This window comes from Anoplopoma fimbria, chromosome 12 (genome assembly GCF_027596085.1).
Source record: "Anoplopoma fimbria isolate UVic2021 breed Golden Eagle Sablefish chromosome 12, Afim_UVic_2022, whole genome shotgun sequence".
NCBI classification, from domain to species: domain Eukaryota; kingdom Metazoa; phylum Chordata; class Actinopteri; order Perciformes; family Anoplopomatidae; genus Anoplopoma; species Anoplopoma fimbria.
The window spans coordinates 6,293,441-6,306,342 of record NC_072460.1 but is presented as its reverse complement, the minus strand read 5'-3'; the positions used below and the strand labels follow the sequence as shown (position 1 = coordinate 6,306,342).

Sequence of the window (12,902 nt, the reverse complement as noted above, 5' to 3'; positions counted from 1 at the left end):
CTGCATCTTTGTATTCACCAGACAGACATGAGCGTGGTATCTTTTTTTTTGGTCATTATTGAGATCAGTCTTATTTAACAAGACTAACTGACTCACTGACTTTGGCTTTATGACATTATGCATATTTGGAGAAAATTTGTATTTAAAAAAAATTCAAATGCATAAATCTGTTGCATTTTGGAGAGCAAATTAAGAAGCTAGATCCATGAAGAATTTCGTTCTATTGTAAACCATTTAAACCATTAACACATAAATGGTGGATGGAAAAAAGACGGCACCTGCACCCTGCCTAACAGCACAGGGGCCTGGGTTCGATTCCCAGGCTAGATGGGCCTTCTGTGTGGAGTGTGCATGTTCTCCCCATGGCGGCGTGGGTTCTCTCCGGGTTCTCCGGTGTTCCCTGCCTTCACAGGGTATTGGCTCCAGCCCCCTGCGACCCTGACCTGGATAAGCGGTTAAAGATAGTGGATCGATGGACATAACTGGTGATGACACTACAAAGAAGTTACACCCACAAAGAACCATTCCTGTTTGGAGACGGGTCGGGTGGGTTGCTGACGACGGCGCAGACTACACACTGGTCGGCCCGCACCGGGTTGAAAGTGGTGCTGTGAAGGGGGGGGGTCCGTCTGTCCTTCCCCACTGGGAGCGAGGGCACAGCAGATCCACGCCAACGGAAAGCGGTAATGTGCGGGCGAGGGGCCACAAAAGAGATTTGGGGTAAAAATACGATAATCTAATTTACCATTATTGTTTAAAACTGTGACATGTGAAATATCTTTACAGGGAATATGGTTGTAGTCTACTACTGAATCTGAAACTCAGGAAAAAGAAGTGAAAATAATCTGACAAAAGGGTTTCACTTTGGGTTTCCAATTGCCTTCCAGATGGTTCCTGAAATCGGTTGCATTTCCTTCGTACGGGGGAAACCATCTTTGTTATTCTGCCGCAGCGGTGGAATTACACAGAACTGCATTGAACTAATGTGGAACCCGATGATGACAGACATGTGAAGCTGTCACACGCACACTCGGGAGGACAATGAATGATCTGGTCACTGTGTTTGTGTCATTTCCTCCTGTTCTCTTTACTGTGTGGTCATCTGTGCCGCAACCACTGTGAAAACCGATACCCCCTCCCACACCCACACACACTGTGCTCTGTTTGGTTTAAATGAACTCTTTCCCAGCCGATATTTATGGTAGTTTGATAGATTTTTTTTTTACGAAGACCCGCCCCACTCTGCCTCTGATTGGCTAGTACTTGTTGCTTCGTTTATTGCTGATTAACAAAATTAAGAAGGTTGGTTAGTTTAATGATTCAGATGTGGATGTTTTCATAAGGATGGCAGCCATCTAATCAAGTCTTCTAAACATAAAATTAGAATGTTGCTATGCAGTGGAGGGAATAATTCCAGTTCTGTTGGAAATACAATTTTTGAAATGATGTCGTAATTCAACCATAATGTTAACCACGTTGATATGCCACGCTGATTAACAATGACATTTAAAAAAAATGGCACTGTTGTTGTTTACAGAGCTGCTTGCTGAGGCACGATTTATTATTTTATAATTAATTACAATTCAGTGAATATCCATATATATATTTTTACAAACTGAACGAAACCGGATCAGAAAACCAGAGCCAATTGGGCGTAAAAAGGGGTGTAATTAATGAAAAACCATTGTTGAATCACTGATGACTGCCCTGTGATAAAGAAATATATATATTTTTTAAAAATGCTATTCATCCGTGCTATAATATACACGTAGATAAGTAGCCACACACGTTTGGATGTGTTTGCGCAGCGGTTTCTTGAATACGTAGCTCCTTTACATTTGTTTCTGTTAACTGTATGGATACTTTGTACTTGTGGAGTGAGCCACCCTTTTTGTTGTTGTTAGGTTTATCCCCAAAAAATGTGATTGTCAAACGTCACTGATCCATTCCAGAAACAGTTTTAAGCCTAAAAGGCTTGTTGGTGTACTACAGTACGGGCCTACTGAAGACATGAACAAATCCAGCATGGAAAAACAATTTCCACAGGGGGTTCTAGGTTACTCATGTAAACAATACTGGCTTTACGTTAATAAGCACGCATGTTTTTCATTGTGGCTCGCTGCCAACTGGATCACAGAATATGAGGCAGACTTTTCAACTGCCGTGGTCAAAAAAAAACCATCCAAATGATTTCCTCCTCTTTCCGCCGCAGCTGCCACATTTGGAGTGAACACACACAGAACCGTGGTTTTTCCTCTGCTACGCTTCCAAGATCATTTACTAAATGATACCGTTGAGTGCGTCACAGTATCCCTCTCCTTTTCTATTCTAATAAAACAAGTGAGTGAAGCAGCCACTCGCAAAAAGCTTCGGATTAGCCTGGCAGAAAAAGCACCCGTCTGTCAGTTCCCGTGAGCCAGAAAGCAGGGTAATTTAAAGCCACTTTTCAGGTTCAATACCAAACCTTTCCGGATTAATCTCGCATGGAATGAGATCGGCGTTTTCCCGTTGGGCAGCTGTTTAACAGCGAGTGGAATGCTGACATTTATAGCACCCAGCAATCAGCAAGACAGAGTGGACTATTCCATTTACAGCATTTTGGATGGTTATTCTACAGTACTCAATTCAAGAACTTTTCAGATCATGAAATCCACGAACTTATATATATATATATATATATAAATATAATGGCATTTGCAAACATATGCATGTATGGTGCAGATGTTTCTATTCATAACAACAAGCAGAAATAGGGCCAATTACTTTCAATTGACTCTATTGAGGAAAGGAGGGCACTGATGGAATAAACAGTATGCCTTCATGGTTTGAGTCCTACACTGCAGGGTTTGTGCAGTGATCGTTAGAGAATTGAAACGCTGAGTATGGCTGTCAATAGACAAGAAGTGAATAGTCACAGAAGTCAATATCTGCCAACCAATCCTGTAGTGACGAATATTACATATTACATATTCTAGCAAAACCACTAATCTTATCCCAAACTATGTCAAAGGCCTAGTCACATTTTAGCATTTGAGATGGCAAAGATTTGCATATCAACCAACCAATTTCAAAGGAATTGTGCGTTTTGGTGGATTCGCTTGCAGGGGCAAAGGATATCAGTGCATTGGAGCAATATCAGTTTTATATTCTTTGGGACTCTGTAGTGCTGTCAAACTTGTGACTTTGATATGGTACCATGCACGAATATCTGTCTGAATGTCACTTCATTTCATGTTCCTCAGAATCTCTGTAAAATAATAATTCATCAAACGCTCCTCGGTCGATTATGTGTTCACACGAAATTACAGCAGATGTTTGGATTGTTCAGAAAAGATGCAGAATTTAAATTGTCTATGTAGTTTTGTCCTGATTAGAGGCTCATTGTCATTTCCCTTTTTCAGACAGCAGCTCTGAGCGGGACTGTGCAGCCGGGCGAGTGGTTCATCACCTGCGTCATTTGTTGGCTCCATCATAATGGTTTCAAGCTAGCTAAATCCTGGGACCTGCAGTTGTTGTTTTTTGACGTCTGCAAATGTATAACCGCCGTCACCCACGAGACCCCCAGATTACTCTTTAGCAGAACTCCGCACATACACACCTCATAGGAACTAGACTATGGCTCTTATTTAAATATGTGTTTATTATTTATTTTTACAGGTATTAAAAACAGGGCACTGTATTGTCTTTAACGACGTGGTATTGCGATACCTTTATACTATCAGTATACCGTGCAACACTAGTACTCTGTTGATGGGTGATAAAACCTTCCATGTTTGATATTTGGTAACCGTTTTATGTTGATGCTTGCAGCCTACATTGTGACAGTGGACAAATGTAGATAACAGTATCCCAATGTAATGATTTTGACAAAACAAAAGGTTCTTACATATGGGTTTGCTTGTGATGATTTCAAAAGGACCAGTGGCCGGCTTTATCTGCCCTGGACAGTGAGTGGACTTCGTATTGGGTGGCCTTGGAGGTATTGTGGTTTAATCTTCAACCTTATTACTTTCCTTCAGCTTTTCATTAATCAGTGGGAGACTTAAGAGGATTCTACATCCACTAACATCGCCACATAAAATCCAAAGTACAGAGTGAGCTGATTCCACAGTGTAAACACTGCGAGAATCCTCTTAAAAACACTAGAAACCCTAAAGGAGTTACAACGAAGCAGAATGGATCAATTCAATATGTCAGGCGATGGTATGAAAGCGATGTCCAGCACTGGAATTCTTAGAGCTTCGACTAATATCTTTGAGGTCGCATCGTCAGCAAATATGCAGCGCAAGAAGAAAGTTGGGTAATTCACAGCGGTATGGTGAAATTGTAAAACAAAATGACATCTTACAATGAAATCCAAATATCCATTGGTCACAGAACTCCATTAATATCAGTGACTGTTTAACACGGTCAAAGTAAATGCAGAGAGCATGGTTTGCAGATAATCAATGGGCTAATCAAGAGTATTCAAACAGATGTGGGCCTGCAGGAAAAAGATCCCCTTCTCTTGAGTAGCCTAAGGGGATTTAAACCCTTAGACTTTCGATCAGGATCTAATCTGACATTCTGAACCCCCCCCCCCCTCCACTGCTGATAAACCTGAGGATGAGCCCCTGTAGAAAATGAGCGAAGAAAAGCTGATTTAGCAATCGCCTCTGGACCTGCTTTCTGTGTGTCCAAACAAGTAAATCCTAAATCCATTAGCTTGATTGACGGCTCGGCAAAGAAGTCGAGTCGGGTCCGTTTGATCAATCTATTCCCAGAATGTTATCTCGACAAGTGTGCAAATGATATTGACCGTTCATTGACCACTGGTGATTCGCAGTGCTTGTTAGCGGAGGTAATTAATACAGCCCCTGTATTGAAAACTAACAATGAGACAAATCAAACGTCAGTGGGGGGGGTGGGGGGTCACTTTCAGGATTACATTTCGGGGCACTGGTCACAGCTGTCTGCACCAACAGAGCTGCATAAAAAAACCCGACAAATGCGGAGCATTTCTTCAGGAAAGGGAATGCTCCACCTGTGAGTAAGTCGGATCCCTATCATAGCTCCACCCGGTCAGAAGGCAACTGTCCAGGGGGCCTTTGGCTGGGGGCCAGGGGGCAACAGCTTAGGGGGAAGAGGGTTTATGTTTCTGGCAAAAGGCAACTGGGCCCCACATATGTAACTGTCCAACAGTCTGGGCAGCAGTAGACAGAAGTGGAACTAGCATAATTGGAACTTCCGTCTCCTCTCTGTTTGGTGATGGATCAATGTAGCCAGCAGTATCGGGTCCCTGATAACGTTATTAGCTTTATAGCAGCGTTATCGGGTCCCTGATAACGTTATTAGCTTTATAGCAGCGTTATCGTTACTATAAAGCTAATGTTGGATAAAGCAAACGCCCTGCTACAACAATCCATCACAAAAGGAGAGGAAACTGTTTGTTACGTTTGTTTTGAAATGAATCTGTAATCGTGCATGTGTCGGTCAAAACGCTAATGGAATGTTTAAATTAGCTCGGAGATACACTAGATCACAATTTCACATCTGCAAATGTTTTAAACGTGTCCCTGTTGCAGTGGACGTGTGCCATCAGCTTACAGGAAGCAAACAAGGACCCAAGCTGTTGCCAAGCAATGCAATAGGGTGAAATGGTCTATCATTTTTCACATGGGATGTTAGATATATATATATATATATTTCTTCATACCATCAGTAAAAGACAATCTCAAGTGAAGCCTTTATTTCTTCACAACTGAAACTTGAGCAAAATCTTATCAAATACTACTAATAATAGTAACAATAAACTTAATCATATCAATATCAATATGACATATCAAAGCTAAAACAATGGAAAAATTGACAATAACAATAAAAAGACAATAGAGGGATAGAGAATATATAAGTACAATAAAAAACAGACACACACACAATAAAATATACAATATAAAAGACATATAGAGGGATACATTCATATATATAAGTACAATACATCGGTGGGTTCATAAAACAGACACATACACACATACATATTTCATATATAAAAAAAAAAAAAGAGACACATATACATATGGGAAACACTATATATATATACATATACACATATACACATACATATATACATACATATATATATACATACATATACACATATATATATACACATACACATATACATACATATACACATATATATATATACATATACATATATATATACATATATATATATATACACATACATACATATACATACATATATATATATATACATATACATACATATACATACATATACACATACATATATACACATACATATATAGATACATATACACATATATACATACATTCATATATATATACATACATATATATATAATATTTGTATGGATTAAAACTAACATCATAGAGTATGTTCTTTTTGACTTTGAACAATGATAGATTAATGTGTGTACAGGAAGTTGCAGCAACATGGCTTTTCATCATCCACTCAGCGGGGAGGTAATGTGCCGTTACAGTCAGGTAGCTTCATGTAGCCCTTTACGTCTGATAGAGAATCAAATGTCGGGATCAGCCGCTGCTGCTCTGACAAAAGACGGCTGATCCCAACATTTGATTCTTTATTTGGGCTTTTGTTTTCTTGTGCATATCTGGAATTATGGTCTGGCTGAAACGGGCTCGTGAAGGAGAAGTGTACCGGGACTCATTAACATTAAGCGTGTTCAACAGCAGCATCAGTGTGAAATCCGCATGGAACCTGAACCAGTCATCATTGCGAAACAACACAAATTAAACATTGCAGCTTCCACAGAATCAAGATCAAGTTTTTCCTTCCAGTTATCTTAGGCGTGGCGTTGACTCACCTTGATTACACACAAGGAACATCTACACGAACAGGGCCTGAGGAGGCGTGAGGAGGGCAGCTCGGAGTGTAGTGTTTTGTAATGGTTCTAGGCTGCAGGCTCTCCAGGGAGCTGGGTTAGAGGACTGGGGCTGGCGGCATGGCACAAACACAACTGTCCCAGGGCTCAGAACAATAAAAAAAAAAAAAAAGCCACACCCTCTGGGTTTAACATGGCATGACGGATTAGATTTTCAAAAAGGATTACATTTGCGAGGGTTGATCTTCACCATACTGCGGTATTAGAAGCTTTTCTTTTAACATCCAGACAGCGATGCTGACGTTATTACAGTAAAGGGTTTCTTTGACAATTACAAAGTAGCTTCTTTTTTAAATAATCTTCATGTTATGAACACTTTTTATATGCAACTAGGGTTGGGCAATATGGAAAGTCCCCTCCTGATGATGTTGACCATAGGAAATATGTTGCAATACCCATAAGTGACAACAAGTATGCCACAATGTATAGGCAGAAAGCGCTATTCACACAAGGGCATGCTGGGGTCAATAAATCAGATCAATTAAATTTGTAGTTACTTCTCTGGTAAAGTCTTGCCACCGTTGACTGTCAGGTTTATATTTGATTGTTTTGTTGTATTCTGCTGGATGGTGAGATTTAAGATTTGAGGACAGACTTCTGTTCTGACTTGTTCATTGCACAGCTCACAAATCCCTTCTTTCTCTGGCTCTCCCTTTTTCTTCTGGTTTAGAACCAAATAATCGACAAATAAGCAATGGCATCAGAATGATTGTGTCGATGGAAACACGGACCATGACAGTACCGGACTCAAATGCTGTTTTGTGTCCCTGAAATTGAAGGTAAGCAATGTAAATTGTTGCAACCATAGAAGCCGATGACGGATCTTCCACTTGAAATTGATGACTGAATGTATCCAAAATAAATGATCAGATACTGTATATTTCAGAACCTTTTTCCAGGAGATCATAGATCATCAGCATCCCAAAACACCAAGTCTGCCTGAACATGGGGAGGCATAGCTAGCTTGCTAATTCTCTCCGGGTTCAACGGTCCTTCCACCTCACTCCCCATCACTCTGGAGGAGCACAAGTTAGTCACCTCGCTAACTGGCCAGCTGTCTCCGGAGCTGCGTCCTTTACCGACATGTGTTGTCACCATAACAACTAACTTCATCGCCATTCTCTTTAGGGCTTGTCAAATGATCACGGGAAACCGTTCGATGTCTGTTCTACTCCGGTTCTGTTGATGTTGATGGAGGGAGGACGGAGGGGGATTTCCATTTAAGTACAGTGGATAGAAGCTCGCTGCTAACGACAAGAAGTATTTACTTAGCTGCCTATCTGCCAATCTCCCTAGAGGGCTTTTTGAGACCTGGGATCCAATCCGACCTGAACCAGGGGCAACCATTAGTGAAGAGTTTCAGCTATGTTTGTAAAAAAAGAAGTGGTTTCAAGTCACAATGGTGTACACAGAGGAGATGAAAACATGGGTTTGGGATCCGCACAATGCCCTTCTTTTTTCTTATCTTCTCAGGGATGCCTGTGGCTTCAGTGCTGCCTCAGCAAGAGCTCTCTGCGGAATCTCCACTCCCACACCCCATTACCCACACCCCATTACACACACACACACACACACACACACACACACACACACACACACACACACACATAAACACACAGAAGAATGTACCATAAGGGACCACCAGCTGTCGCAGTGACCAATATGGGGAACACCCGAAATACTTCCATCATCAAAACCTGGCATACAAATTATCTCCCTCTCATACACGTACACAACTAAGATCAACATGGCTCTTTACACTCCATCATGTCAATCAAGATGCCTTCCTGCCGGTCGCGGGGGTCACGCTAATATTTGCAATGAAATCATACCTGTCTCGTCAAAACAAGTCGCCAACGTAGTTAGTAATTGACAAGTTAAAGAGCTTATTGTAAACTCAATCATTCTGAATGCACCGCCCGGCAGACGTCAAATGCCTGTACGACAAAAATATATCTGACGTCCTACTTCAGCATGTGACACCTGAGGTGAAGAGATGAGAAAGCATGCTGGGAAGGGTTCACTCGGCGTATCGTTTCAAAAGCAAAAAAAACTCCTCTCCTTTTAATGCTCATTTTCCAGTTCTCACGCTGTTGAAAGGAAGAACTATTTAACCCACGGTGTGTGCACGACACTTGACGCCTATAAATCATTACACTCTGTCCTTGCTGCACACGTATCCAGCAGCATTCCGTTTCAGGATTCCCAACCGGGTCTGGAGAATAGTCATTTCCAGCTGCAGAGAAGCGGCTTTTCAATGACCAGCTGCAGCTGAAGTGGCCTTCGACCCATACACCCTCTGTGTGTGTGTGTGTGTGAGAGGTTTGTGGTCCGGATGGTGAGCCCCAACCACTTCCTGCGTGCCACCATAATGAGAATAATCACACCGCACAGTTTGATTTCAAAAGCACCGCGTGCAGAGATGGCAAAGGGTCCTGCAATATTGTTTTTGATTTTGAGGCAGTTAAGTGGAGCCCCCCCGAAACGGACTGCAGATGGTTATCAGACAGTTAAAAAAATATGACATCAACATAATACTGTTCGTTCGAAAATTACATGGAGCTTATGAAGACAAATTAAATGTTATTTACTTTAATTTAACCTCCAATCAGTTGTTTAAAGTGGCCCTATTGTGCTTTTCCACTTTTTCCCTATTCTTTAGTGTGTTATATATATTTTTGTACATGTAAAAGGTCCGTAGAGTGTAAAACCTGAAGTCCACTCCTAAAAGGAGTTACCCTCCCCCTCAGAAACACTGCTCCTGAGCTGACTGAAACGGCTCCATTGAATTCTCTCCTTCACTCCCGTAACTTTATGAGGTCATAATGTTACGGAAGTGACGTAAAACTCCTTCAGGCCAGTTTGGCCCTCAAACAACAAAACAGAGAGAGACGGAGCTGAAGCTCACATCTACCATGGTATAGTGGTTATGAAAGCAGTCTTTCACCCAGATTGAATCCTGTTGTGACCTGTTGTTAATTTGTCATGCTCTGGAGGGAGAGTTTTTTGAAATGTGAAACGTTGACCAATCACAACAGAGCGGGCTAGCTGACCAATCAGGGCAGACTTTGCTTTCAGGAGGGAGGAGCAAATGCTACAATGGAGCGTTTTACAGAGAGAGGGTGAGAAGAGGTGCTGCAGGACAGCCAGGAAGAGAAAAACAAGGCGGATTATGAGCATTAACGCATGTAGACATGTTGTAACTGTAACTTCAGATTAAAATATGAACCCGGAAAATAGCATAATAGGGCCTGTTTAAGTAAATCAAAATTGTACTCATTTTGAAATAAATTTTCATCTTTAAATAGCTTCTGTTCATCCTCAAAACATTATTACATTTTCTGAAGCTTATGATAATATGATGTGTGTGCCAGTGTATGTCTACGAAAGGGAGTGTGTTTGTGTACTGCATACTGGAGTAGCATCGATCTGATAGTGACCCAAATAGCTGGATTGGTTGTTTGCATTGGCATCAGATTGGTACTCAGGATCGCCAAATATCTGTATAGCTAACCTTATTTTGAGCACTTTTGTTTAATTTCTTTGACATCAGGTAAAAGTAGAGAGAGGAAAAAAAGAACACACATCTACAAAATGTCAAGAGCTACACAGTTAAGTCCAAAACTTATTTCAATAGAGTGCTCCAGGAAGGAAGGGATTTGAACGTTTTCTACGCAATTTTATATAACTCAGTAAATACCCCTCTCTGTGTAAACTTCCAAAGCAGCGTTAGTTAACAAACTTTGTTGCTTTCCAGCTAAACTGCTTAACCGTCTCCTCTTACTTCAATTGTAACAATATGAGATTGTCAAGGTACGCTAACCATCTCAGAAATACATCATGGTTTACGGTATTATTACTATTATTATTATTATTATTATTATAATAATCAGTTATAATGACCCTGAAAAGGAATGCGAACAGAATTACAAAAAAAAAAGCATGTAACTATAAATGAAATACTGAAGGATTATTACATCAGCCGTGAGCTTTTAAAATGTTATCCTGGACAGTGTATGGATGAATTTTAATAAAGAAATAAAGAAGTGTATGGATGGTTAACATGACGTGGCTGCTGTGGGTTTATAAAGAAAGTCAGCTGCGTTTACGTTCCATTTTACTTCAGTTAACAAACAATATTATTTATTCATGCCCTCAGTTGTGTTTGTCCGTGAACAATCGAACTTCTCCACAAACCGTCATCTCCAGTAACGCCATCACACTCTCATCCACCACCCCACAACCCCCCCCATAGTCAAGTGTGGGGTAACGTGATATGGTGCTTCTGGAACAGACCCCCTTAGCAAGCAGATGGCCAGTCATTCAAAGTCGTCTGGACGCCCCGGACCCTGAGCAAAAAGCAGCAGCTTTTACACAACCGCAGCAATCTTAACAAAAGGTTGTGTATGAACTGTGCTATCAAAACACTTGACTCTCCAAAAATGTATTTTACAAGAAACCTCCTTCCCCTAAGCACCGACTGCTTCCCGATAGGAGGGAAAGTAGATATTTGGAGAAGCTCTGATTTTGATATATTTCTAAGCTGCTGTCTCTTTTTCCAAAAAAAAATAAAAAATTCAACACGCACCCCCCCACACACACGCAAGAGCTTTAAGACTTCACATCAGCAAAGTCTATGGGTGAGGTTAAACCGGCTGTGATGCTTCACGAATGTAAACCGAGTGACTTGAAGAACCCCAACTCCATCATCACCCATCATCACCATCATCACCCATCATCACCACCATCATCACCATCATCACCACCCAGTGACATGAAAATCCAGAAAACTAATCACAAATCTAAAATGACACTGAACTCGTGGCAAGTTCAATGAACATTGTCAAAGCGGATCCTCTGTGTTTTCTAAATGAAGCAATAAACAGGCAGCTGTGTGTGTGTGTGTGTGTGTGTGTGTGTGTGTGTGTGTGTGTGTGTGTGTGTGTGTGTGTTTGTCCAGCAGAATGCTAGCAGGTGAACATGGCATTTGGCATTTGGCTAACACACATTCCTACATCAGCTGACAAAAGAGTGTGTACATGTGTGTGTGTGTGTGTGTGTGTGTGTGTGTGTGTGTGTGTGTGTGTGTGTGTGTGTGTGTGCTCACCATAGTCCAAAGCTATTGTATTGGAGGAGTGTGTGTGTGTGTGTGTGTGTGTGTGTGTGTGTGTGTGTGTGTGTGTGTGTGTGTGTGTGTGTGTGTGATTGTCTGGTGTGTGGTTGTAAAAGAAACAAGTGCTTTCAGACTTTCTGCATTTTCAGACTAATTAAACACTTTAGGACGACAGATGCCAACGTGACTTATGAATGTAACACCATGCAAGACTATATTATGGTCTGGACTTCAACTAGTAAGACTGATGCTCTTAAGAGTATTTATTTTATTTATTTTTTGCCCACCAGTGCTTCCCGTTAACCCAAAAAAGAAATCTTCTCGTTCATATTTCTTATTTCCCATTTTAACAATGATGGCATTGAACGTACCTGTTGGGTCGGGGATGACGTGTGAATCAGCCGTCCATGGCGATCAGGGGAACCCCGCCTCGCATCCACGCTGACTTAACGAGCACAAAGTACCTGATGGAGTCCAGTTTGTGTTTTTCCACCCTCCAAAACGCGAGCGCACGTAAAAGTAGCAAACAAACTCCACAAAGTAAGTGTGTGTGTGTGCGTGTGTGTGTGCGTGTGCGTGTGCGTGTCAGGTCTCTGTGGCCGCTGCTGGGTCGGGCAGGTCTCCGCATCTGAGAGGCTCTAACAACAAGAGAGAGGCAGCGGGCAGCCGGGGCAAGACGCACGGAGTCACAAAGGGTGGGACAGGAAACGTCATTGGGTCGCCTTCAAAATAAAGCCTGAAAAGGACAAATAGGTGTGAATGTGTTTTGTTTTTTTCAGTATATATAATTAAGTGCAACTGAGAGGTATTTGTTCATAACGTCCAATATTCCATTGTATGCAACTTTATACTTCAGCTTC

The 12,902-nt window shown here is 41.4% G+C and overlaps 1 protein-coding gene across 1 annotated transcript in view; it reads right to left on the bottom strand.

Annotated features, from left to right (window-relative positions):
- plxnb1a (plexin b1a) overlaps positions 1-12,617 on the bottom strand; it is a 69,363-nt gene extending 56,746 nt beyond the window's left edge. Inside the window, exon 1 of the mRNA XM_054608762.1 lies at positions 12,414-12,617. The gene's annotated coding sequence lies outside the window, so the exon portion shown is untranslated. The remainder of the gene's footprint in view (positions 1-12,413) is intronic.
- Between the last annotated feature and the right edge of the window lie 285 nt (positions 12,618-12,902).